Source organism: Cervus canadensis, chromosome 30 (genome assembly GCF_019320065.1).
Source record: "Cervus canadensis isolate Bull #8, Minnesota chromosome 30, ASM1932006v1, whole genome shotgun sequence".
Classification (NCBI taxonomy): domain Eukaryota; kingdom Metazoa; phylum Chordata; class Mammalia; order Artiodactyla; family Cervidae; genus Cervus; species Cervus canadensis.
Window position 1 is genome coordinate 492275 of NC_057415.1, and position 26241 is coordinate 518515.

General features: G+C 49.8%; 1 protein-coding gene across 3 annotated transcripts in view; it reads right to left on the bottom strand.

The window, feature by feature from the left end:
• LZTS1 (leucine zipper tumor suppressor 1) overlaps positions 1 to 25925 on the bottom strand; it is a 65951-nt gene extending 40026 nt beyond the window's left edge. For all 3 annotated transcript variants that reach the window (XM_043453394.1, XM_043453395.1, XM_043453393.1), the window contains exon 1: positions 25656 to 25925. The gene's annotated coding sequence lies outside the window, so the exon portion shown is untranslated. The remainder of the gene's footprint in view (positions 1 to 25655) is intronic.
• Between the last annotated feature and the right edge of the window lie 316 nt (positions 25926 to 26241).

Sequence of the window (26241 nt, forward strand, 5' to 3'; positions counted from 1 at the left end):
GCCTGCTCACCGAAACTAGAGAAAAGGCCATGCAGCAACAAAGACCCAGCACAACCAAAAAATAATAAAAAATTAAAAAAAAAAAAAAAATGCTTTGCTGAAACCTTCTGAAAGCTCAAGGCTTTTTAGGGCATGAGCCATCCATCTCCTTGCATGCATGCGCGCGAGCATATCCAGTGCTTCATTCGTGTCCGACTCTTTGCCACCCCATGGACTGTGGCCCACCGAGCCCAGAGGTCCATGGGTTTCTCCAGGCAAGATTACTGGAGTGGGCTGCCATTTCCTTCTCCAGGGGATCTTCCCAACTCAGGAATCAGACCCGTATCTCGTGCATTGCACTCAGATTCTTTAATGCTGCGCCACCAGGGAAGCCTGTCTCCTTGCATGGCCTTGCAATAAACCTCATTCTGCTCCAGACTCCAACGTTTCAGGTTGTTTGGCTTCTCTGTGCATCGGGTACACGAGCTTGTGTTAACACATGTGCACATGTAGCTATTCAGATGACAGCCCCGATGTCTGGAGGGAAGAGGCAGGGGTTCATAACTCTGTGATTCCCTAGAGCACCCGGTGGGAAAAGTCTGCACCAGAGCAGCTGCTCCCAGGCTCCCTGACTGGCGGTGCAGATCAGTGTTTGCTTGTCTAGTGAGAAACGATGACGTTTGTTCTGCCAGGAGGCAGGACCTGGTGGGTCACTGCTTTTGAATAGGGGCATTTTGTAGTCAAAAGATCACAGGCTTTCAGATCACACTGATGTGAACTGTACTGTCCCTGGCCATGGACTACTAGCTGTAAGACCTTGGGGAAGCTACTTAACTGCTTTGAACCCCCAGTCTTTCCTTTTGTTCTTGAAAATTGCAGTTGCATTTCTTGGGCTAGATAATTCTTTATTATAAGCTGTAGTCCCATGTATTGCAGGAAGTTTAGCACCATCCCTGGCCTCTATTTACTAGATGCCAGTTGTACTCACTCTCTGCCCCACTTCCCCTGCCCAGGCATGACATTGAAAAATGTCTTAAGGACTTTCCTGGTGATCCAGTGGTTGAGAATCCACCTTCCAATACAGGGAATTAGGGTTTGACCCCTAGCTGGGGAACTAAGATCCCACAAGCTTTGGGGTAACTAAACCTGCATGCTGCAATTAGAAAAGACTGCGTGCCACAACAAAGATCTAGTACAGCACAAAAAGAGAAAGACTTAGATATTGCTAAATATTTCCCATGGGAGAAAAATGGGTCCCAGTAGAAAAGCACTGATATATACAGCCCAGGGTTGTTCTTAAGTTTGTGCTGAGTTGCTCAGTCTTGCCCAACTCCTTGCGACCCCATGGACTGTAGCCCACCAGGCTGCTCTGTCAATGGGACTCTCCAGGCAAGAAAATTGGAGTGTGCTGTCATTCCCTTCCCTAGGGCATCTTCCTGGTTCTGAAGATTAGATGACGTGATAGTGAATGTAAAATAAAGTATTTGCATAGAATAGGTGCTCAATAAACTTTAGTTCCATTGCCATTTTAAGTAGAATTTGGCATTTCCCTTCCATCCTCTGGGGCTTCAGAAGTGGGTGAAGTGGGGATGGCTCAGCTTGGTGGAGGATGGCTGAGCCCAGGGACTTCCCCCAGAAGCTTCCTTGGTCTCAGAGGAGACTTTCATTCATGCTCAGGTGTGTCTAGAAGTATCTGATGGGAAAGGGGCGGTGGACCCGGAGGTCCAGAGATGGATGTGGGTTCAATGGTTTCCTCTAGAAGACTTTTCCAAGGAGACAGCCTGTTTCGGCTTCAATTTCTCCTCCCTGCCTGGCTGTTCCAGGAAGACACACGGTCAATTCTAGACAAAGGACCACAGCTCACAAAGAGAAGCAGCTCACAGCAGGAAGGACTGTGGAAGTACTGCTGAGATGCTACAGAGGGTGGGGCACAGGAAGGAAGGACTCGGAGGATCCTGGCTGTACTGCAGACCCCCAGAGAACAGACTGCCAGCCCACCTTGGCCTCAGCGCATCTGGCCAGTGCAGCTACCAAGTCCTGCCTGCCCGGCTCCAGGCCTTTCCATGGAGGCAGGAAGACAGAGGAAGGAGAGAACTCTCCAGAGGCTTCACTTCCTACTGGGCCAGAATCCATAGAAATCTTTCAAGTTCACAGTTGGGTTCCCATGGCAGGCAACAGTGACCCAATATAGGGAATCTCAGAGATGCTCGTTATCCACACCCCTACCACCCACCTCCCCCTAACTCCTGTGTGAGTTTTTTGGCTCTTTTGTTGATGTTGTTTAATGGTGGAGTAGTAAATATTTATCAGAAGGACTGAAGCTGAGGCTCCAATACTTTGGCCATCTGATGCAAAGAGTGACTCATTGAAAAAGACCCTGATGCTGGGAAAGATTGAGGGCAGGAGAAGCAGGCAGCAACAGAGGATGAGATGGTTGGATGGCATCATTGACTCAATAGACATGAGTTTGAGCAAATTCCGGAAGATGGTGAAGTCAGGGAAGCCTGGTGTGCTGCAGTCCATGGGGTTGCAAAGAGTCAGACATGACTTAGCAACTGGACAACGACAACAGCAAGTAATGACAATGGCCTAGAGGCTTAAACTTGCTCCCCTGGGCTGTTGACTAGGACGCTCTTGAGTGGTTCTGAGTGAGTAATTCTCTCCGAGGCTCCTCTCCATCCTCTGCTCTTGGACATCGAGGTCAATAGTCTCTATACAGACACTTTAAGAGAAACTGATGAGATCAGAAACCAAAGTGGCTTTGAATGGAAAGACAGGATTGTTGGTGTATACCCACTGCCAAGTTCAGCCCCGTGCTGAGAGAGCGCAGCCTGCAGCAGAGCTATTTAAAGAGAGTCCTGGGATGAAAGAATCAAGTTAAAAGAGTGAGCACAGACCACAGTTGGCCATCTCCGAGAGACCAGAGCAGACTGTCCTCGGAAGATTAACGAGGTCAGTGTGTTCAGAGCTGGGAGCCTGCAGCCTTCTGCTGGGGAAAGGGGCCCAGCAGAGCAGTGGGCAAGGTGGGGAGAATTTATTGTGTTTGGTTTGGCTTTAGTCATGAGAAGGGCTTTCCAGGTGGTTCTGTGGTAAAGAATCTGCCTGCCAGTGCAGGAGATACATGAGATGTGGGTTTGATCCCTGGGTCAGGAAGATCCCTTGGAGGAGAAAATGACAACCCACTCCAGTACTCTTGCCTGGAGAATCCCATGGACAGAGGAGCCTGTTGGGCTACAGTCCATGGGGCTGCAAAAAGTCAGACACATAGTCAATTCTAGACAAAGGACCACAGCTCACAAAGAGAAGCAGTTCACAGCAGGAAGGACTGTGGAAGTACTGAGCACAAAACCCAGCAACAACATGAGAAATGGTAAAAGAAATGGACATTTCACAGGTTTTGAAAATGGGAAACTGAGCTTCAGAAGCCCCAGAGGTACTTTCCTCAGTGGATCTGTCCCACGCGGAGGGAGCCGTGCACCTGACTGGGGGGGTAACTGACCACCCTCTCTCTGTTCCCACTCCGCCCTCCCCGAGCATCTGTGGCATCTCTCCCTGGCATGCGGCGTGACCTTTAAGAGGCCCTGATCAGGGGCTTCCCTGGTGGCCCAGTGGTTAAGATCTCATGCTTCCAGTCAAGGGGCTCAGGTTCGATCTCGGGTTGGGAAGCTAAGATCCCACATGCCACATGGAAATGCCAAAAAAAAAGGAAACAAATAATTGTTAAAAGGACTTCCCTGGTGGCACAGTAGTTAAGACTCCACACCTCCACTGCAGAGGGTGTTGGTTCAGTCGCTGGTTGGACATGTTCTGTATGCCATGTGGTGTGGCCATAAAGAAAAGGTGTGTGTGGGGGGGGACCTGTGTCTCTTTCCATTAACCCTTCTGAACAAAGGTCTTCTAAACACAGATTTCAACACTCACATCACTTATCTTCCTGATAACCTTTTCCTGCTCCAAGGTCTCATCAAGACCCACAGCACCATCTGATAGTATCAGCAAACTTCTGCCTTAAGAGGGGAAATCAAGACTTGTGCTTGATGCCTGTCTTCCCACTGACTTCCTCATGGACAGAGCTCGGCCAAGACGCTTAATTCTCTGAGTCCCTTTCTTATCTCTGAGAAGGACAGAAAGATCTTACATCCATGAAATTAAAAGACACTTGCTCCTTGGAAGAAAAGCTTTGACAAACCTAGACAGCATATTAAAAAGCAGAGATATCACTTTGCCAACAGAGGTCCATATAATCAAATCTATAGTTTTACCAGTAGTCACGTATGGATGTGAGAGTTGGACCATAAAGAAGGTTAAGCATCGAAGAATTGATGCTTTTGAACTGTGGTGTTGGAGAAGACTCTTGAGAGTCCCTTGGACTGCAAGCAGATCAAACCAGTCAATCCTAAGGGAAATCAATCTTGAATGTTCTTTGGAAGGACTGGTGCTGAAGCTGAAGCTCCAATACTTTGGCTACCTGGTCCAAAGAGCTGTCTCACTGGAAAAGACCCTGATGCTGGGAAAGATTGAGGGCATGAGGAGAAGGGGGCAACAAAGGATGAAATGGTTGGATGACTCAATGGACATGAGTTTGAGCAAATTCCAGGAGATTGTGAAGGACTGGGAAGTCTAGCATGCTGCAGTCTGTGGGGTCACAAAGAGTTGGACACAACTTAGCAACTGAACAACAACATAGCTATGCAGTGAGGATCAATTACACAGTGGAGAAAAACTGTGGGTGCAGTACCAACATTACATCCTATTCAGGTCTCTGGGACTTCTCTCAGGGTTGATTCAAGGTGGTGTTCTGGGCTTTCCTCATGTCTCAGTGGCAATGAGACAATGCAGGGGACTCAGGTTTGATCCCCAATCTGGGAAGACCCCACATGCTGCAGAGCAACCAAGCCCGTGCAACACAGCTGGAGCCTGAGACCGGGAGTCGCAGCTACTGAACCCACACGCCACAGCCACAGGGGCCCGGACACCCTGAAACCCGTGCTCTGCAACAAGAGAAGCCATCGCAGTGAGAGGCCTGAGCGCCTCCACTAGAGAACAGCCTCACTTGACCAAACTAGAGAAAAGCATGCATGCAGTAACGAAGACCCAGCATAGCCAATAAATAAATCAGTACAATTACAAGGCAGTTTTCTTATGGTTCTTGTGTTGTTTCTCTCCATGGGATTCACCTTCCTTTAGCTGGCCCAGCAAATCCTGCCCTCGAGAGCTCACTGACTTTCCCAACCTGATGGCCTCATCCCCTTACTAAATGTACCCTTAGTAGCGAGTCCCTTACCCGCCTCATCTTTGGCACACAGATAGGAGTTGGCAAGCTCCAACAACGTGCTGGGGGTTTACCTGTTATCTCATTTAACCCTTGCAATAAATTTAGAAAAGTCTCTGGATACAAGGCCAGTATATAAAAAACAATTGACTTCTGTATACTAACAATAAAGAAAGAAAAATTTTAAACATTAAAAAAAAATGTGTATGCCTGAAAACAACAGAAGGTATACATGACCTCCACACCATAAACTGTAAAGTAGTATTGTGATAAATTAAAGAAAATCTGAATGAATGCAGACATATGTCAAATTCATGGATTAGAAGAGTCAATATCCCAAAGATCCGAATTCTTTCCAAACTGACTGATTTGATCCCAGTCTAAACCCAGCAGTTATATATCAGAATGCAAAAGACCAAAAATAACCAAGACTATCCTGAAAAAGAACAAAGCTGGAGGGTACATGCAGCCAGATTTCAAGATTTATGAAATAACAGTAATTAAGACAATGTAATAGACACAAAGGCAGGTAAATCAACAAATAGAATAGAGCGGAAACATTCTTGCACATGTATGATTGCTTGATTTATGACAAAGAAGATAGTGCAGAGCAACTGAAAAATAAAGATCATTTTTTAAATTGCTGCTGGATCAGCTTGTATCCATCTATTTAAAAAGTGAAACTTGATTCCTACCTCATACTGCACACAAATAATTTCAGATGAACTGTAGATATAAACGGAAAACATCACACACTAAAGCATCTAGAAGGAAGCAGGAGAACAATTTCTTGGCTTTGGATAGGCAAACATTTCTTTACCAGGACAGAAAAAACAGTAACCATAAAGGAAAATTACTGAAAAATGAAGAATCCATCTTCATCAAAGGTCTCCATTGACAGTGAAATGGCCAACCAGAGAGTGGAAGAAGATATTTATAATACACTTAACTGACAAAGAACTCCTATAAGAACACAGAAAAGAACTCTTATAACTCTCTAATAAAAAGACAGAAGCCAGGGGCTTCCCTGGTGGTCCAAGGGTCAAGACTATGCCTTCCAATGCAGGGGACACAGGTTCAATCCCTGGTCAGGGAGCTGAGAACCCACATGGTGTGGAGCAACTAAGCCCAATCACTGCGACTACTGAGCCTGCACATCATGGCTAGAGAGGAGCCCACACGCCATAGAGCCCGCACACCACAGCTAGAGAGGAGCCTTGTGCCGCAAACCAGGAGCCCACACTGCAATGAAGACCCAGCCCAGCTGAAAAAATAAAAGAACAGAAGCCAAATTAAAAATTAACACCAAATTTGAATTAGGCACTTGATAAAATAAGATATGGAAATGGCCAAAATGTATACACAGGTGCCCACTATGACTGGTTCAGGAAAATGCAAATTAAAACCGTAATTGTGTGTGTTGAGTCACTCAGTTGTGTCTGACTCTTTGTGACCCTTAGGACTGTAGCCCACAAGGCTTTTCTGTCCATGGAAATCTCCAGGCAAGAGTACTGGAATGGGCTGCCATTTCCTCCTTCAGGGGAACTTCCCAATCCAGGGATTGAAACCTCGTCTCCTGGTGCCTTCTGCATGCAGATGGATTCTTTACCCATGCACTATAAGTGAAGCGAAGTCACTCAGTCGTGTTTGACTCTTTGCTACCCCATGGCTCCCCCCATGGAGCCCACCAGGCTCCTCCATCCATGGAATTTTCCAGGCAAGAGTACTGGAGTGGGTTGCCAATTCCTTCTCCAGAGATCTTCCTGAACCAGGGATCGAACCCAGGTCTCCCGCATTGCAAGCAGACGCTTTACTGTCTGAGCCACCAGGGAAGCCTATAAAGGCAAATTAAAAAGTCTGCCCAACAACATCAAGCATTAGTGATGATGTAAAGCAAGTGACATCTCCTATACCACGGGTAAAAGTGCAGATATGTTTAGCCACACTTGAAAAATACTTGGCAAGGTCTATTCAAGTTGGACATATGCACACCTAATGACCCAGAAATCTGACTTCTAGATGCACACCCAGTAGACACGATCACATGTGTTTCCTAAAAGTCCTAGCAGCATTGTAAGAGTCCCAAACTGGAAATATCTGGAAACCTACACTCTATCCAAAGTAGAATAAATGAGCCATGGCCTATTCTTATAGTAGAATGTTATGGAGCAATAAGAATGATGGAATTAACTGCTATATGGACCTGTCTCTTAGAAATGAATGCATACTATATGATTCTATTAATAAGAAGTTTAAAAAGAGGTATCAATTATGGTGCCAGGGTGAGTGACTGGTAGGGGGCCCAGAGGAGTTTCTAGAATACTTCTAAAGCTCTATCTTTTAACTTGGGCTATATTTGTATGAAGTTCTTGAAGTTCACCTAGTTGTTCATCCATGGGTTGTGTACACTTTTGTATATAAATTATACTTCAATAAAATTTTCACTTAAAATTATTCTCATAATAACTTCTCCAAGGTGGTTTTCTTTCTAACTCACCAATGAGGAAATGAGACTCGGAGAAAACAAAGAACTGTTCCAGTGTCACATGGGGATGAGAGGCAGATGAGGATTCAAATCCACCCTACGTGCATTCCAAAACAGTGTGTCCTGACTTTACACGCAGTGCTGTTCTCTCCCAAGTGTTCCTCACTGGGGTTTTGTGCCCTCAGAGGCAGGAACCCTCATTTCTACTGGTCTTGTGCTCCAAAGGCACTGCAGCCCAACAAATGCTCAGGGCTATGGACTGAACGTTTCTGTCCCCCAAATTCATGCGTCTAAGCCATAACCTCACATGCGATGGTATTTGGAGGTGGGCCTTTGGAGGTGATCAGATTTAGATGAGCTTGTGAGGGTAGGGCCCCCATGATGGGATTAATGCCCTAATAAAGAACAGAAAGATACTAGGGCTTCCTCTCTCTCTACCACTCGAGGAGACAGCAAGAAGGTAACCATCTGCAAACCAGGAAGTGAGCCCTCACCAGACACCAGATCTATAGGCAACTTGATCTTTGACTTCCTGGCCCCCAGAACTGTGAGAAATGACAGGTCATTTTTTAAGCCATCTACACTACGGGATTTTGTTACAGCAGCCCCAGCTGACTGAGGCACTCAGTGAGAAAGAGAGGAAGGCCAGAAGCTAAATCTATAAACCTGGCTACCCACTCTTTTTCTCTCTGTCCCTCGTGTTTTCCTTTCCACCCTGGTTCCCCAAAGTGCTCCTGAGCTTGCCTGGTTCTTGACTTGGCCTCCCCACTTGGCAGAGCGATGTCACCTTTAGGACATGGGAGGCAGGGTGACCTCGGCAGAGCTCCAGAGTTGGGGTGGTGGGGGAGGAGGGGGAGGAAGAATGCTGTCCTGGCTGCCTTCCTCTCCCCCAGGCCACCTGCGCCTGCGCCACCACCAGGCAGGGTAGGGTCTTTTCCACTCAGCTGCTCCTGGTGAGGTCCTCAGGGTGAGGGGAGGGGGCTGGACCGACCAGCCCAGCTCCCCTCTCTGGGCCTCCAGGGCATGGTCGTGCCTCCTCCACCTCCAAGTCAGCTTTCCTCTTCTGCCCAGCGAGAAGAGGGAGTGGAGCTGTCTGTGATGGCAGATCACCAGAGCAGGGATTCCTTCCCTCCAGCTCCCTCCCTCCCCTACACAGCTGGGGGATGTTTGAGTCTCTGCCTCGCTGAAGAATCAGGACCTGGATACAGTCAGGAGTCTCCTCTGAACAGGCTGATCGCCAGCCTCCCACAGCTTAGGAAGGGGGTCGCTGCCAGGAAAGGCTGGGGGTGGGGGACAGCCGCCTTCTCCTTCCATTTCCTCTGGCCAGAGGAGAATGCTCAGCTGACCTGCAGAGTCTGAAGATGTCAAGCAGGGGGACTGGTTTCCCTTCAAACTCCCACTGCTGCCTCCTCCGGTCTTGGACTCAGCACTGTTCACACATGATGGGACGCAGGCTGCCCCCCAAGGCGCCCTGAGAGGGCACTATCATCATCCGCGTCTGACAGAGGCAGGAAATGAGGCCTTGGGTTGTGTACTAGCAAGTGGCCATGCCTGACTTTGAACCTGGCTGAGGCCAACAGTGCTCTAGTTCTTTATCTCCAACGGTGTCAGGGTCGGGCATGCAGGGCCTGGCCCAGGGCAGACCTCACCGCCAGTCAGGGAAGCCAGCTCCCACCCAGGCTTGCAGGCTCCTCTAGACCTCACCTTCACTGTGTTTGCTCCTTCACCAACCCGTGTACTCCGGGTTGGTCTATAATCCCCTTTAACCTTACATCTGAAGGAGTTTTTTGGGCCTAGAAAAGAGAACAACAGTCTCAAAGGCCCCTTGCTGAATCATCTAACTTCAGAGAAAACAGAGCATAACTTTAGTTCCATCCTGATGCTCCAGGCCAGTTGCATCTATCTGGGACTTATCACCCGCTGTCCGGAAACCTACCACCCCCTACACCCGCCCAGACTTATCACCCCCTGCCCAACTACAAATGTCATCTCAACAAAAGAATACTCAAAATATCCCGCCTGATTGACATTTCCCTTATCACTTCCACAAACCTCCCTATAAGTATGAAGCCTCCCTGATCCCCTTCGGCGCTCAGCCTGGTCGTTAGGCCGACTGTCCCCCCTCCTTGCCTGAATAAAGGTAACCTACTCCTGTTGAGGTCGTCTTTCCTTTTCTGTCTTGCCAGAACTATGCCTTACAACATCCCTAGTCTTGGGACCTTGCTCTAAGCTTCTGTTCCTTGCTTGTAAACTGGGGCTGATTGCAGTACCTACTCCATAAGGTTTCTGTATGTACTGACTGACTTTTTTTTTAAATATCAAATGAGACTTTGTTACAATGCAATTGATAAGAAAATTTAGTTACTTCTGTGTCACACAACATTATAGGATAATAAGAATTACTGTAACATTATACCAGGACATATCATATTTCTTAAATTTCATGTAATTTCTAAAACACTTATATTACTAACACTCACCCATACAATATAACCTAAGACTTTTTCCAGCTAATATAAAGTACCAGATAAGCCTAATGAACGTAATATGTCTCTTTCTCTCTCTCTTGTGATGTTTTATTCGTAAACCATTCAGGATACAATCGAAAGCTTAGTAAACGGCAGCTAGTTTTTGCTTTTGTTTATTCAACATACAGGATTTGGTAAATCAAGATACTATTGAGGTCTAATCCTAGGCTCAAACTCTTGATATATTTTTCTCCAACTTTCCCTGGGCTCTATTTCTTTTCCTTCATCATCTAAAGAACTGGGGACACTTCCGTTTTGGACCTTTAGAGACTGTGTGTGTTGTGCTCAGTCGTGTCTGACTCTTTGCAGCCCCACAGACTGTAGCCCACCAGGCTCCTTTGTCCATGGGACTCTTTAGGTAAGAATACTGGAGTGAGTTGCCATTTCCTCCTCCAGGGGATGTTCCTGACACAGTGATCCAACCCACATATCCTGTGTCTTCTGCTTTGCAGGCAGATACTTTACCTCTGAGCCATTAGATTTTTTTTTTTAAGATGAGTAATCAGTATCCATTGTTAGTCAATATTGCTCTTAAAGTGCTTAAAAGTCACAGATCTGACCAATAGATAGTAAACTCCCTGAGGACACTGATATCTCTGGGGACTGTCTTAGAGTCTGCCAGGCAGGAAGAACTCAGCATATTCAAGGAGAGGAGGAGAGAGTCGGAAACGCGGTACAGTATGTCCAGCTTCCTGTTGGGGTGATACAGAAGGTCAGAGGTTAGGATGTAGCTGGAGCCACCTCCCTGTGCCCCCTGTAAGCCCCCCGAGTCCCAGCCAGCTAACACCTGCTCAGGCCCAGGTACGGATGAGATGAGACTTGTCTGTCTCCCCTGGAGGCATTTCTGTGGGCCTCTGGCTTTAACGTTTCTTTGGGCCACCCCTTACCTTTTGCCTACATGTTTAACTCAGGTTGTTTTCGTCACCACCTCCTTGTTGTTACTTAGCACTAAATTGTGTCGGACTCTCTTTGAGCCCAAGAACTGCAGCACACCAGGCTTCCCTGTCCTTCACCACCTCCTGGAGCTTGCTCAAACTCATATCCATTGAGTCGGTGATGCCATCCAACCATCTCATCCTCTATCTCCCTTTCTCCTTTTGCCCTCAATCTTTCCCAGCATCAGAGTCTCTCCCAATGAGTCAGTTCTTTGCATCAGGTGGCCAAAGTATTGGAGCTTCAGTTTCAGCATCAGTCCTCCCAATAAATATTCGGGGTTGATTTCCTTTAGGATTGACTGGTTTGATCTCCTTGCTAACAAGAACACTTGTAGGTTTCCTTTTCACCTGAGTCCAGGGAGGGGAGAAGGGAGAATGGAGTTGAGGAACCCAGGGTACCACCTCCACTCCATGCTGAGGGCAGGGAGAGTGACTCAGAGCAGGGCCAAGGCTGGTATGCACCCAGCAGCGAAGCTCAGTTTCCCAAGGGATCCGGTACACGCTGAACACCCTGAGATGAGACTTTCTGGCCAAAGAAACCTTTATAGTTACCACTCTTAGAAACCAGACTCTCCCTCATGGTGGCAACACATTTGTCTGCAAAGACTGAAATCCTAAAAGGCCTTTCTGGTCCTCAGGAGTGGCTCATCACCAGGGTCCTTTGCTCCTGTGGCCTCAAAAACGCTGAGCAGCCTGGACAGGCCTGCACAAGGCAGGAAGACTATGCTGCTGCTCCCAGAAACCCCCATGGCCTCCCTGTCCATCATTCAGCCACTCCTGGGCCAGGCAATAGAGCACAGTCCTTGTTGCTGGTGGAAAGGATGGCAGGGCAGGGAGGGAGGAGAGAAGGGTTCTGGGGAGAGGAGGAGGGTTCTGGTTGAGGGGAGAAGGTTGTCATCTCTTCATCTTAACTTCCTGTCTTAGGACACATCTCCCTGTGGCCCTGCTGGGTGGAGAATCTTAACATACACCACTATATCCGACTCTTGGCAGACTTCCCTAAAACCACATCACGCCAATGAGACAAGACCTAATTCTGGGTTGCCTCATGTGGCTTTCACAAGCTCTACATCTCAGCTTCTGAATCCAAGAAGCAAGGTCAAGTGGGAGTTTAATAGCTGCCAGCCTGGGATGGTGCAGAGGGCAGTCCTTTGAACTAAGTTTCCCACCATCCCTTAATTTAAAGGAGGAGACAGAGATAGCCTGGAGGCAAGTCCCATGGCTTCCTTTGTTCTGGGCGGCTCACTGAGGTCTCTTCCCGTTCTCCAAGTCTTAGCATTTGCTGGCCCCTCAGCTGAGTTAGCATCCCCTCTCCCAGAAGTTCCTAAAAGCCAGATGCTCTGTCCTCAACAGATCCCAGCATGCTAGAATGGAGAAATTGCTGGACTCGGAAGATAAGACCTAATGTTAGATCAGGGAGAGGAAGTCACCTCGATTTTCTGGGTCATGCCATTACCATGAGAAAGTTTTCTCCACTAAACACACACACACAGGGACTTTCCTGGAAGTCCAGTGGCTAAGAATCTGCCTCTCAATGCAGGGGACCAGGGTTTGATCCCTGGTTGGGGAACTAAGATCTTACACGATGCAGAGCGACTAAGCTTGCACCACAACTAGAGAGCTGGGGCACTGCAAGGAAAGATCCCCAGGACACAGAAGAATCTTCATGGCAGACCTAAGACTCAATGCAGCTAAAAAAATGAATATTTACACACAAATACACACACACAACCGCAGAGGAGGAGGAAGAAGGCAATACTGAGCTCTCCTGGAAGGAGCATGAAACACCAGTTTGCTTGTCCCTAGACAGGACTCAGGTATGGGATCCTGGGAACTGACTCTGTCCCAAAAAGGAGCCATTTCTCCTGGGTTCCCCCAGGCGGCCTGCGCCTATCTTAAGAGTCACTTGCATGCGTGCATGTTCAGTCACTCAGTCATGTCCGACTCTTTGCGACTGCATGGACTGTAGCCCACCAGGCTTCTCTATCCATGAATTCTCCAGGCAAGAATACTGAAGTGGGTTGCCATGCCCTTCTCCGGGGGATCTTCCCGACCCAGGGATCGAAACTGCGTCTCCTGCACTGGCAGGCAGTTTCTTTACCTCTGAGCACCTGAGAAGCCCTAAGTGCCACGGAAGGAGAATAAAGGTCCCTCAGATTCTCCAATGTGGAATTCAACCCCCTCAGCCCCTTGCATCCTCCTATGGGAGACTCTGCCAGACCTGGGCCGTCTTGCAGCTGTGCATCTCCTACGGACAGAGTGCAGAGACAGAAGTTTCATTTTATTTTTCTTTCTTCTCCCTTTCCTGACCATACATGCTACCTAATCCAGAAAACATCCAGATCGTAAAGACATTGCCTTTGAAGCCAGAGGCAGGAGGAAGAAAGAGATGCAGTCTAAACCACTTCTCTCCAGCCACTCACCCTGGGGAGATATCTTCCTCTCCTAAACTCTGTCCCACACACGTGCACAAGATGGCTTTGTGGGGTCTTCCTGAGGCAGCAGAAAACCCCAGGGTCTCTGAGTAACCCCCTCTTCGCTCCTCCTCCTCTGCACACACATTTGGCACAAGCCAATGTGAGCACCAGGGCTTCCCTGGTGGCTCAGATGGTAAAGAATCTGCCTGTAATGCAAAAGATCCGGGTTTGATCCCGGGGTGGGGAAGATCCCCTGGAGAAGGGCACGGCAACTCACTCTAGTATTCTTGCCTGGGAAATCCCATGGACAGAGGTGCCTGAGGGCTATAGTCCATGGGGGCTCAAAGAGCTAGACACTATTAAAGCGATTTAGCACAATGTGAGCAAGAGATTCACTTTCAGTGCTGAGCCTTGATGTCAGAGCACTCAAAGATGTCTTGCTCATCTGTTCTACATAATTTTATAAGTCAATTTTAATTTAGTCAATTTGACAATGGCAATGGGGATCCAGAGTGACAGAGGTGGTAGGGATTCCCTCCCATCTGTTTTCAGTTACAATTATCCCCCTTCGCCAGAGTGAGCAGACAAGAGGGCGGCTGTCACAGGCATCACTGCCTGACCCCTTGGCCATGTACCTGGACCAAGGGCTCAGACCCTTCTGCGTGGACAGCTCTGCCTCCAGGTTTCCTGCCCTTGGAGCCGATGGAAAGGGGATGAGACGGACAGGGACTGAGCCCCTGCTATGGTCCACGTGCTTTGACTTACACTCGCTCTTGCAGTTTTCATAAAATTTCTATGTGGGACACAAAACATTTTACAGATGAGAGAGTTGAGGCTCAGAGAGGCTAAGTGACTTGCCCAATATCACACAACTGTTTGGTAGCAGAGTGAGATGTGAACACTGGTCTGATCCCCAAACATACATTCTTTCTGCTATCCCCTCCCAGACTCATCCATAGGGCTGGCAAGCATGAAAAAAATCTATGTTTTACCTCTATTAGGCTTCACCTACTCTCTCTACTAGAACTGAAGGTTGACACCCAAGTGAGAAAGAACTGCTCTGGGAGCCTAAGAGCATGTGGCATGGGCTGGAATGTTTTGGGAGAAAGAATCTGTCTCCAGGTCTCACTGGAGTCTCCTCACTGGAGACTTCACAGGACACTGCCACGGCCTTGCCCTTCCCTTGGCTAGCTAGGTTTTAGCAGGTAAGAGGTCGCTCTTGGGTAGGTATCTTGCTTGAGGAACTTTCCAGAGGAAGATGGGGAATGGGGCTCCGAGAGCTTCAGAGATCAGGGCAGGGGACTCCCGGCACCCTGTCCTTCTGAAACTGAAGGAGGTCCCTGACTGATGAGACCAGCCTCTCCAGGCCCTGGAAGGCACGCCTGCCTCCTGTCCAGGAGTCTCTCCTGATGTGGCATCAGACATGCTGGGTGGCACCTGCAACCTTCCCATTTAAATGTCCCAAGCTAAAACTGAAGCTCCAACCCTTTGGACACCTGATTCAAAGAGCTGACTCTTTGGAAAAGACCCTGATGCTGGGAAAGCCCGAAGGCAAAAGAAGAAGGCAACAGAGAAGGAGATGGTTGGATGGCATCACCGACTCAGTGCACATGAATCTGAGGAAACTCTGGGAGATAGTAAAGGACAGAGGAGCCCGGCACACTGCAGTCCGTGGGGCTGCAGAGTCAGACACGACTTAGCAGCTGAACAATAGCAGCAACAAATCTCATTTAAACTGAGCACATGTGAGACAGGGGCAGAGACCTCATTTCTCATTTTTGAAAGATGGCAACTGATAACTACGGCCACTGGCCTCGTAAACCTCACTGTCATGTTAGCCGGGAGCCCTTCAGAACTTTTTGGACAAAGGAACCATTGGAGAAACAGAAGGACATAAAGCATCCAAAGCACTTAGAGAAATAAGACAAGAGAGAAAAACAGAGACTGTGGGTGTCAGCTGTCCCCGGCACACAAGGAGAAAGCCTCAAAGCCTGAGAGCACCCACTGCTGACAAGCTCTCAGACGTGCCCTTGGGCAAACCTTCCTGACACCCCAGGTGGAGGACCTGATGCCCCCAGTCCTTGTCTACAATTAGCAGTGGGTGAATGAAAGGAGTCTGAAGTGGGAGCACCAGTCCTGGTTCTGCACAAACTAGTTGTGGGGCCCTGAGTAAATAAGTCCCTCTCCTGCCTAAGCCTCTGTCTCCATACATTAAAAAGCAACAACAGCAAAAAGCCCAGGGCTTCCCTGGTTAAGAATTCATCTTGCAATGCATGGGTCACTGCTTCGATTCCTGGTCTGGGAAGATACCACATACTGCGGAGCAACCAAGCCTGAGGGTCACAACTACTGAAGCCTACGCACTGAGATAAGTGTACTGAAATAAGAGAAGCCACTGTGATGGGAAGTCTGCACGCTGCAACGGAAGAGCAGTCCCTGCTTGTGCAACTAGAGAAAGCCCTCATGGAACAATGAAGACCCATCACAGCCAAAAAACCCTCCACTCCCTCATCCTCCTTGATTTCTTCCAGGTCCAAAGCTACGAGGTGTTCCCTATGCCTTCTGTCATAAATAATGCCTAGACCCTGCACACTGACCTCTGACCTTTGAACCTGGACTAGGAGCGCCCCTCTCCTTGAAGCCTCGGCCACACCATGTTTCCAGACTGTGTGGGATCTCTGGGAACATGTGCCATCAACTGGGACACGGGAGGAGACTAGAAAGGCATTCTAATAAATAATGTTATTTCTAGAAAGAAGCCTCTCTACCTCAAATCCATCCTATACTCTGCTGCTGGATGAACTTCTCAAAACCAAGGTCTGTTCAACACCACTCTTCTCCCTAGGACTTCAGTGGCTCCACACTGCCTGCCAAACTCTGAGCCAGACACACAAGACCATCCCTGATCTGACTCAACTTGCCTTTGTCTCCCTGCCACTTCGGGTCCCTATCTGTGCCGCCCACTCCCCCACCTCTTTGAATCACACCCAACCCACAGGGTCCTTCTCAAACTGTATCTTTCGAGAAGACATTTTTAGACCAACTGGGCTTTGTACTGTGATTTTGTAAAATGTGTCTGTCTCCTGTCCCAATGCAGGATGCTCCAGGATTCAGCAGAGTATTTGCCACGAACCTAGCATTCTGTGACTTTAAAAGAATGAAACTAAAAGAGAACAAATTGTGTTCCTGGAGTCTGAAACAGCAGCTCTTAGGGATAAGTAGAAAAAAGACTTGAGGAAGGTTTTGATGCGACTAGATTGGGATTTAAGGGGATTCCCTAATGGTCCATTGGTTAGAACTCTGCGTTTTCACTGCTGAGGGCACAGGTTCAATCCCTGGTCAAGGAACTAAGATCCCTGTAAGCCCTGTGATGTGGTAAAAAAAAAAAAAAGACATTTAAGGGTCCTTTCCACCCAGAGACCTTGTGTTTTATGCAGAGTAGGTTGAATTGCTTCAAATAAGTCTCTTTAGTTTCCTAATAAATCTTGGAACGCTGGCCTTGATGGTCCTGTGACAGCTCCAGCATAGAAGTGAGTATGTCATCTAGAGAAGTTTCTAAGTCAGCAGATGGCTGAGGCACTGCTAGGAGGCCTGGGGACACTGACAGCCCTGCACTCCTGGTTACCCTTGTAGATGAGACATCAGCTCGGGAAAAGCCAAGCATCCTGCCCCTGCCTGACCGCAGCCAGCCCGGAGCCTTTGAGCCGGGCAGCTGCAGGCCCTCTGAGGGGAGGGGCACGGGCAGCTGGGGTGCCTTCGCGGGTCCCTGGGGTGGGGCCCTCCCTCCTCTGTGCAGGTGGACGGCTGGGGGCTCTGCCCACTGGCTCTTGTTTTCCCCACCTGCCTGCAGCGCGGTTTGCCTGCCGGCGCCGACAAGGCGTAGGGGCTGGGGGAATTTGATCAGCAAGGAGGGGGAGGTTGTCTCCCTGAGATATGAGCACAGTCTAATCCCTCCCAACCTCCCTCCTCCAGGGCAGGCAGGCTTGCTGCTGAGAAGCCCGGCAGGCGGGGGAGCAGACAGGAGCTGAGGCTGAAGTAGCTGAAGGCTGCCATGGGTCAAGAGGTGCCCTGGGTGCCTCATTGTCCTTCTGAACCTCTGCTGCCCTGACCTCTTGACCACTAAGGTGCTGAGGCAGAGGTGGCCCAGGCATCCTCCAGGCGCTGCCTCTGAGCAATTGGTGGAAGGTCAAGGGCAGATTCAGGGCTCCTTCACCCAGACTTATACCCTTTGATATTCTCAGCGTGGTTCCCTGGTGTCCCTACCTCCCTTGCGGTGTGGAGGCTTCTGTTCACAGGGTTTTCCCATTATCAAAAGGGTGGGAGGGAAAGGAGGATGGGTCATGGGCCCACCAGGTTTCAAACCAGCTGGGGCTGGCACTGAGTGTTTCCAACCTCTCCCGAGAGACCAAACAAATGTTATCAGCAACTCAGAGAGCCTCCTGTCAAGGTCACTCTGCTCTGCCTGATGCTGTCTCTGCTGTTTGACATGAGAACTGACTCCGCTGCCCACCAGCTCCAGTGCGCCGATGACAGTCTTGAACCCTGGCTGGAGATCACAGGGGGCCTTCCATGCCAGGATGGAGGGCCTCCAGGTTTCTGCTTCCTTAGCTGATCTGTTCTTTTGTGGTATTAACCCTTTCCCTCCGTGAAGCTTCCTCACCAAACCCTGTAAGCTCCCTTGTGATTCCTCCTCTTCTCGTGTGCCTGGGATCCCAGACCCTATGGTCCTAGGGCAGCAGCTTAGGAAGTGTTAGTCTCTCAGTAGCCTCGCATACTCCTCTGTCCATGGAATTCTTCAGGCAAGAATACTGGAGTGGGTAGTCATTCCCTTCTCCAGGGGATCTTCCCAAGCCAGGGATCAAACCCGGGTCTCCTGAACTGCAGGTGGATTCTTTACCGTCTGAGCCACCGGGAAGGGAGACCTGAAATGGCTGGGTAGAAGGACCACCATAGCCCTCACCACCCTCAATCTCGACTATGTGGGGCTCAGCCCCGAGTGTGTCCAGGGTCTGGTGCTAGGCACAGGGGGCATGACACACTTTCTTTTACAAGGTTTATCACTGAGAATTCCTGGGCAGTTCAGTGGTTAGGACTCCAAGCTCTCACTGCCGAGGGTCTGGGTTCTATCCCTGGGTGGGGAACTAAGATCCCACCTGTGCAATATTGCTAAAAATAAAATTTCAAACGTTTATCAACTAGGCAGGGAGGAAGGATATAAGTTACATTTTAGTTCACGGGAACAGATGTTCAAGGGAGAAACAAAGGACCAGACTGGGCAGGGCAGCCCCAGTAGTGAGTGTGCCCCTCTCACCCTGGAAGGCCTGGGGCTCCTAACAGTCCAGCACCCACTCACCTATGGCCCAGTGCCCCACCACCCAGAGTGGCTGGGGTCACGGGGACAGGTGCCGGCAGGCCTGAGTTTTGTTCTCCCGCCTCCTTTGCTTTCTGTTACCTCCTTCCCTCTCCCCTTTGCTTGCATGCCTATGCTCAATTCTCTCTCTCTTCAGCAGGAATATAATGTTCGGCTGCTTTCCACCCACTCTCTGAATGCTGCCAGCGAATAATGACTAAGGTGGTGGGTGGAAGTACAGCAAGTTGAGACCAATTTAGCAGTCCGGGGTGCCAGGAGGAGGGTGATTTAGCAGCAAATAGCTTTGCAAACAGCAAGGAAAGTGGAGATGCCCCCGAAGCCAACAGACCAGTGAGCCAAGTGCACAACCCTGCCCGGGTGCCTAGGGCAGGGACTGTCTCAGCCGCCTGGCAGCCTCTGTGGGGAGGTTAGGTCATGTGAGGGGCAGGACTTGTTCTGAAATGCCAGCTCATTTTCAGAGCCATGCCCACCCCTGATCTCAGCTCTACTTTGGATATCTTTGAGGGGCCCATGTCCCTGTACATCCCTGGGGCTGGCAGTTTCACTAGATAGGTCCTTCTTCTTCTAATGGATGCTGGGGCCTCAGATCTACAGCCCTGAGGGGCTGATGAGAACTGGACAGACTGCTCTGGGCATGGCAGAAACAGAGGTCCTGTGGTTTCGGGGGAGGGGGCTATCCCCAGCACGCTGTGGACCATGCCCCAGAAAGAGGCCTACCCAGGTGGACACTGGTGTGGGGCTTGCAGGGCCTGCCAGCCAGGAGTCTTGAGGACTGGTATTATGGGATGTGACTGCGAGTGTGGTGGGTATCAGAGGAGAGCTCACCTGAGATGCAGAGATGATGAGAATGCATGGGATGTGTGTGTGTGTGTGTGCACATGTGTATGTGTGTGTGCACATGTCTGCCCACAGTCATCTTGAAGGCAGTTCTCTTCTCTCACAGTGATTAGCTGACATGGAAGCAAATCTGTGGGTGATCTGGGGAGGGCGGCTCTATCCTGCCTTTGTTCCAGACGCTGGACGAAACCCACGTCACATCTGTTCAGATACCAATTTGGCCTGTCACTTAGGAAGAAAAATCACCTCTCTGCTGGATTGATTAGGACAATTAGTTTTAGCTGTTAGGGCACATATGCACCCGCACATAAACACACACACACTCACTCACTCTCTCCTCTGTCTCTTTCACCCTCCCCCTGTTCCCCACCCCACAACTCCACTGCGTCCCCTCGTTGGAGCCCCACTGCACCCTCTTGCCACCAACCCTCCATCCAATTCTCTCATCTGGGAGGCAGCCTCCATATGTGACCACCCCTGAAGTCTGGTTTCCACACACTGCTCACATTACCAACGAAGAGACTGCTAATCCCATTTTAGCTTAGGACTTCGTTGCATATGGATAAGGTGGGAACACTGAATTAGATTATGGATGAAAACTTGGTATTCCAATGAAACGTCATTAATTCAGACTCTGTGAAGACAAAATCTGCATAATTTCAATGCAGCATGGACTAAACTTTATGAGTTGACTAGCTATAAAGAGAAAGAACCGACATAAAATACATTTCATTCCTTAAAGTGCATCTCAAGTAGAGATCCCATTATGCCAGATACTTATTTCTTGTTTACTGAGCTTAAGCTATATGCATAACAAGTGTTTGGGGATAAGAAGGGGGTACACAGAAAAAGGGGAGAAAACTCTAAGACTTTCATCAAGCTTGAATTATAATAATTACAGAAGTAAACGAGTTCTTATAATTTTAAAAATCTCTCTTCTTTCTGTACGTTAATCACTTGACAACAATTCACTGAACCTAAATCTATTTACTTAATTTGGCTGTGTGGTTACTGCTCGGATTGGGAGTCAAGATGGCCCAGTTGAACCCCAGAATTCCACTTAAAGTCTTGAGTAAAACTCTACTTCTCATTCAATTTTCTCATCTGTCAAATTGCAGAAGAAATGTCAGAGTTGTAAATAACAATAATAATCCGTTTAAAGTTAAAAAGTGCTATTAAAATCACTACAATAGGAAACCCAAGGATGGTTAGGCTGTCTGGTGAGAGCCTGTTGTCCGGCAGGAAGTAAGAAAGAGAAGCAAGATGGAGATTGCAGATACAGAGGCAGCATGCAAAACAGCAGCAGCTAGAAGCCCAACTCACCCCACCTGACTCTGGCTGACGCATCCGGGCCCACTTTTCCGGACCCCTGGAAGAGCTCATCTGCGGCTAAGCTATACAGTCGCTTGGCTGGAGGCAGTTGTTAAGAGCAGAGTTACCTCCCACCCGGCATTGCCCAGTTTTGTCTGGTCTGCATGGCTGGTCAAGCCAGTTAAAAGGAGGTAACAGGCTCCCTCCAGGGGCTCCCCTTGGAGAGAGAGACCCATCTCCTGGACTCTGAACTTGCATCTGGGAGCTATGACGTTGCTGTTATGCTTCCTCTCTATAGGGAAGGTATAAATCTCTTCCTTAGGTTCAACTTCAAGGTCTCGTTCACAGCCACCTCTTACTCCCTCCTGGGGAACAGCTGCCATGTTCAAAGTTGTCCTGATGCAGTTTTCAACGTACTTGTCACTGATTTATGGGGGCTGGCTCCTCTTCAATTCTCATCACAAGTTTTATTTAGCCAGACCATTATTTAGTCATTTTGTTTATCCCCCATCACCCTGGCACCTTGCATGGATGAGACTTTTAATAATGAAGCAACTTAGCATGCATGCACATCCATATAAGGTGCCAGGGACAACTGGGCTAGGGTGGCACAGTGGTAAACAATCTGCCTGGTAACACAGGAGATGCAGGTTTGATCCCTGAGTTGGGAAGATCCCCTGGAAAAGAAAATGGCAACCCATTCCAGTATTCTTGCCTGGAAAATTCCACGGACAGAGGAGGCTGGTGGGTTACAATCCATGGGGTCATAAAATAGGCAGACACGACTGAGCACAAGCATGAAAGAATGTAACATGTGAGATTTTCAAATTTGGGCGATGATCTTTGAAAGAAAAATGAAAATCATCAAGGACCTCTGAGAAAGCATGTGAAATCCTGACACGAGGAATAACGGGGTGGTGCAAAGGGCATGGGAAAGGAGTCAGCGGACTCTGAACCATGTGACCTTGGGCAAATCACGGCCCAATGACCTCCCCAAACATGGGAGCAACTTACACTCCCAGCAGAACCGTGAGAGTGTCCATTTCAGAAGAGTGTTTTTTAAACTGCAGCAGCACAAAAATCTATTCAAAAGCCAGCTCAGTGACCCACCATGTAAATCGTCTAAAGATTTCCCAGGCAGTTGGAAAGATTTCCCAGGTTTGTTGGCCAGACCCCAGAAACACCTCATCGCTGCCCTGGAACCACTGCCCCCTGGGGGTTCCAACTGCAGGATTTTGAAACCTCAAATCTAGATCACACCTATCACCTCCTACTTGTATAATTATACTTCTCAGTCGAAGGACCTGGAGATAGAGTGCGTAGGCTGGCAGGGTGGGTGGAGGCTGGGTTTTCTTTAGGCTCCCAAACTACTGGAGGCAGGAACCAGGATGGAGGAGCCCAAGTTAGGCAGAAGCCCTGAAACAGCTGGCCCAGTAATACAGACAGGAAAATCAGAGGTCACGCCAGTCAAGTGTCCTTCAGCAGAAATCTGCTGCTGGGAAAAGTGCTCCCACCAAGAGTCTCTAATACCTCTTTTCTGTCCAGTTACTTTATTAAACACGCATTTCCTAAGGACTTCCTCCTAGAAGCCAAACACTACTCTGAACTGGGAATTGATGACACATCTCTGCCTCTAGGAACTTTGGAGGCTCTTCAGGAGCCTGTGGGTAAATGCCAGGAGAGCGAGGAATGACAGGAAGGCAGGTGACCCAGACTTAAAGAGAGAAGGGACACGTTGTTGGAGGAGTTGATCCTGTATGGTTAAAACCTGAAGCGCAAGCGGGGGCTAGTTGGGTGGAGGTAGAAGAAGAGAGCAAGAATATTTTGCACAGAAGATACATGTTCAAAAGTAGCAGAAGAATGTGCAAAGAGCCAGGGTCAGCGCTAAGCTGAGCTCAGACCCTTGCTCCTCCATTTCCTATCCTGGCAATGGGATTGAAGTCTCCGCCTCTAATAATCATACATACCCTGCGGGGCTCTGCTGAGAATTAAAGGAGATAATGAGCCAAAAGTACTGGGCACACAGGGTACTTAGTGAAGGGTATTAAATGTTGCTAAATATTTCCCATCACACTAGTCTGTAAGATGCGTAACCACTGGGTTGCCATCATCGGTTTATTCATCTTTGTAGACTCACTTTCAGGCCCAGAGCCTTGCCTTTTGTAGGCACGGAATGAATATTTTTTAAATGAATGTTGAAAAAGTGCAAAGGTGTATACCTATGTTTTCGGGATCAGAAAGCCATTTTTCCATAGCTAGAGCCCATCTATGTCTGTGGCCATATAGGCAGATGCACAGTTTCTCAAAATAGCTCAGCAAATTTTTCCCTCACATGGTCCCAATGCACTGGCTCTCCCCAAGCCACACTACCCAGCTGCACCCCTTCAACGGCAACTATACTGACACATATCCACTGGGACACACGGGCAGACAAGGGGCTCCTCCTATAGACAGACAGGAGCAGAAGCTGAACTATTAAAACAGGTTCTACTTGTGAAACACAGAGGCTGCCATCAACATTCAAAATCCCCACCATCTCTAATGTCCCATCCTCCCTCTAGCTCTCATGCTGGAACCTTCAAAGAGACACCCTTCTTTTCCAACCTGAGTTTCTTCTCATCACCAACAGATGAGTGTCCCCGGGTCATGTCCACCCAGCTGATCCCTCCTGCTTGGACTCCCACTTGTTATGCCTGACTTTGCTCCCATGAACTGTGGACCTCAGGAGTCTTGCTGCTCTATGGCCTCACTTTTTTCACTGTCAGAACACAGAGAGTCAGCAATGCTCCATGCTCACCTGGTAGTTATGTCTCACGGGTAAAGGAGATAACAAATGAGATAACGTCTATGATGCACAGAAAACACCTCAAGAAGAAAGGCTCTGGATAAATACAAGGTGTAAACGCCACACCTGATTAGCATGTATGCCTCTGTCCACAGTCTTCAACCATAGACTCCACTCTCCTCCACCCCTGAACATAAACACCCTTCCTACCTGTAATCGCTGTCTCTGCTACACATCTTCATGTGTGTACATATACCCACAGACTTCCAGCACATGTATTTCCCCCAACATGCCCAGGGAAAATTGTTTTTGAACTCAGAGGAAGCTCAGGTTACAAACGCTCTCTTGCCCCTACACACAGGCTCTTTTTCAGGACGCAGGAAGAAGTGCCAAGCAGACAGCTTATCTCTCAAGCAGGGCACCTCAGCTCCCACCAGGAGGCTGCAGGAGATCCTTACCTCCCACAGCTCCTGCCAAGGGCTCTCCAGGATGAGGTGCCTCCTTACTAGTTTGCCAGCACCCAAGACCAGAACAGAGGGGCAGCGAGGGGATGTGCTTAGAAGGCCAGAGGAAGGACCCAGACACTTCAGATGCTCAGCGCCCTAAGTACTCCTCATTCCTGGGAAATTAGGGCCCTGAAGTCAAGGAATCAGGAGCACTTTCCTGGGCATGACACAGTCGTGGGCAAGCAGACCGCCCAGGCCCTCCCCAGTTAGTCCTTTTCACCTGGAGCGAGAGCTGCAAAGCCCGCAGTGGTTGGCGCATGTTGCTGCTGAGTTCTCTGCTCTAAGGGCTGGAGAAGCGTGTGGAAGGGCGTGTGTGTGTGTGTGTGTGTGTGTGTGTGTGTGTGTAGGGGAGTGGGGAGAGAGCGAGGGGCTGGCTGCTGTGGTGGGTGAGAGAAAGAAATGAATGTGATGTGTGTGTAGGTGTGAGACTGTGTGTGTGTTGCTTTGGCTGAATGACTCCAGGCAGTGCTAAGTTGTTTCACTCTGTCTGACTCTGTGTGACCCCACGGACTGTAGCCCTCCAGGCTCCTCTGTCCGTGGGATTCTCCAGGCAAGGATACTGGAGTGGGTTGCCAAGCCCTCCTCCAGGGGATCTTCCTAATCCAGGGATGGAACCCGTGTCTCTTACCACTAACCTGCATTGGCAGGCAGGTTCTTTACCACTAGCCCCACCTGGGAAGCCCCAAGCAGGCAGGGGGCCACTTAAATACCCAGGTTCATCACCCGCCTTCTCTATCGATCTCAGCCTCTGTGACCTATTCCTTCAGTGGAACAATCTATACTTCCAACTGCACCCGCGTCCCTGCCACCAGTGCGGACACACACAGCCCATCTCCAAAGTTCCAGGCAGCAAAGTTCAGTGGCCCGGCCGCGGCTGTCAGACCCTGCTCGTACATCTCCCGCTTCCTCATTTCTGGACTTCGGTGTCACCCAACACCTCTGCCCCCGCAGACCAGACTCGGGACGGGGAGTGGATAAACCCGGTCTGTAGGAGACAAAGCCGGAAGGACGGGCGCACCCTCCTTTCTTCCAGGCGGGGACCAGACTCGCCGCACGCGCCCGGGCAGAGGGGAGACCCTGACAGTCACATGCGGAGACAAAGACACCTGGACAGACGCCGGCACAGACAGACAAAGACAGACTGACGCGCTGGCACGCCGCGGGGAGCGCAGTTTCCCCGGAGCCCGGCTCCCTCCTTGCGGACTGAGCGAGACCCATGTCCACCTCACCTTGTCTGTCCCTGCGCCTGGGGCTGACTTCAGGGTTTGTTTGGTTTTTTTTCTTTTCCAGTGTGTTTGGCGATGTGCTCGCGTCTCTCTTCTCGCGCTGGCCGGGCGGGTCCCGAGATTGCTCGCAGCTCCGGCTCGCTAGCTGAGGCGAGCAGAGTAACTTTCTACCTCGCTTCCCGCCCGGCGCCGCCCTTCTCCCGCCCGGCCGCCCGCCCGCTCGCTGGGTCCCTGAGCGCCGGCCCCAGCGCGGGTCCCGGAGCCTCGGGCGGGCGGGAGGGCAGGGCGGGGCGGCCGGGCCGGGGCGGGGTCGGCGCCGCTCATTGGCCGGGGCGGGGCGGGGCGGGGCGGGGCGGGGCCGGCGCCGGCGCCGCTCGTTGGCTGGGGCTGCCGGCGGCTCTTCCTAGCGGCTCGGCGGCCTTTGTTCCCAGCTGACAGCTGGGGTTGCCCTCGACCTCCAGCTCGCCTGCATCCGCCCCCCGCGCGGGGTCCCGACTCCCCCAGCTCTCCGATCTCACTTTCAGCAGATCCCTCCGGGTGCCCCGTCTGCTCGATCTTTTTCTCCCCCCTCTTTCACTTCCCCCATTCC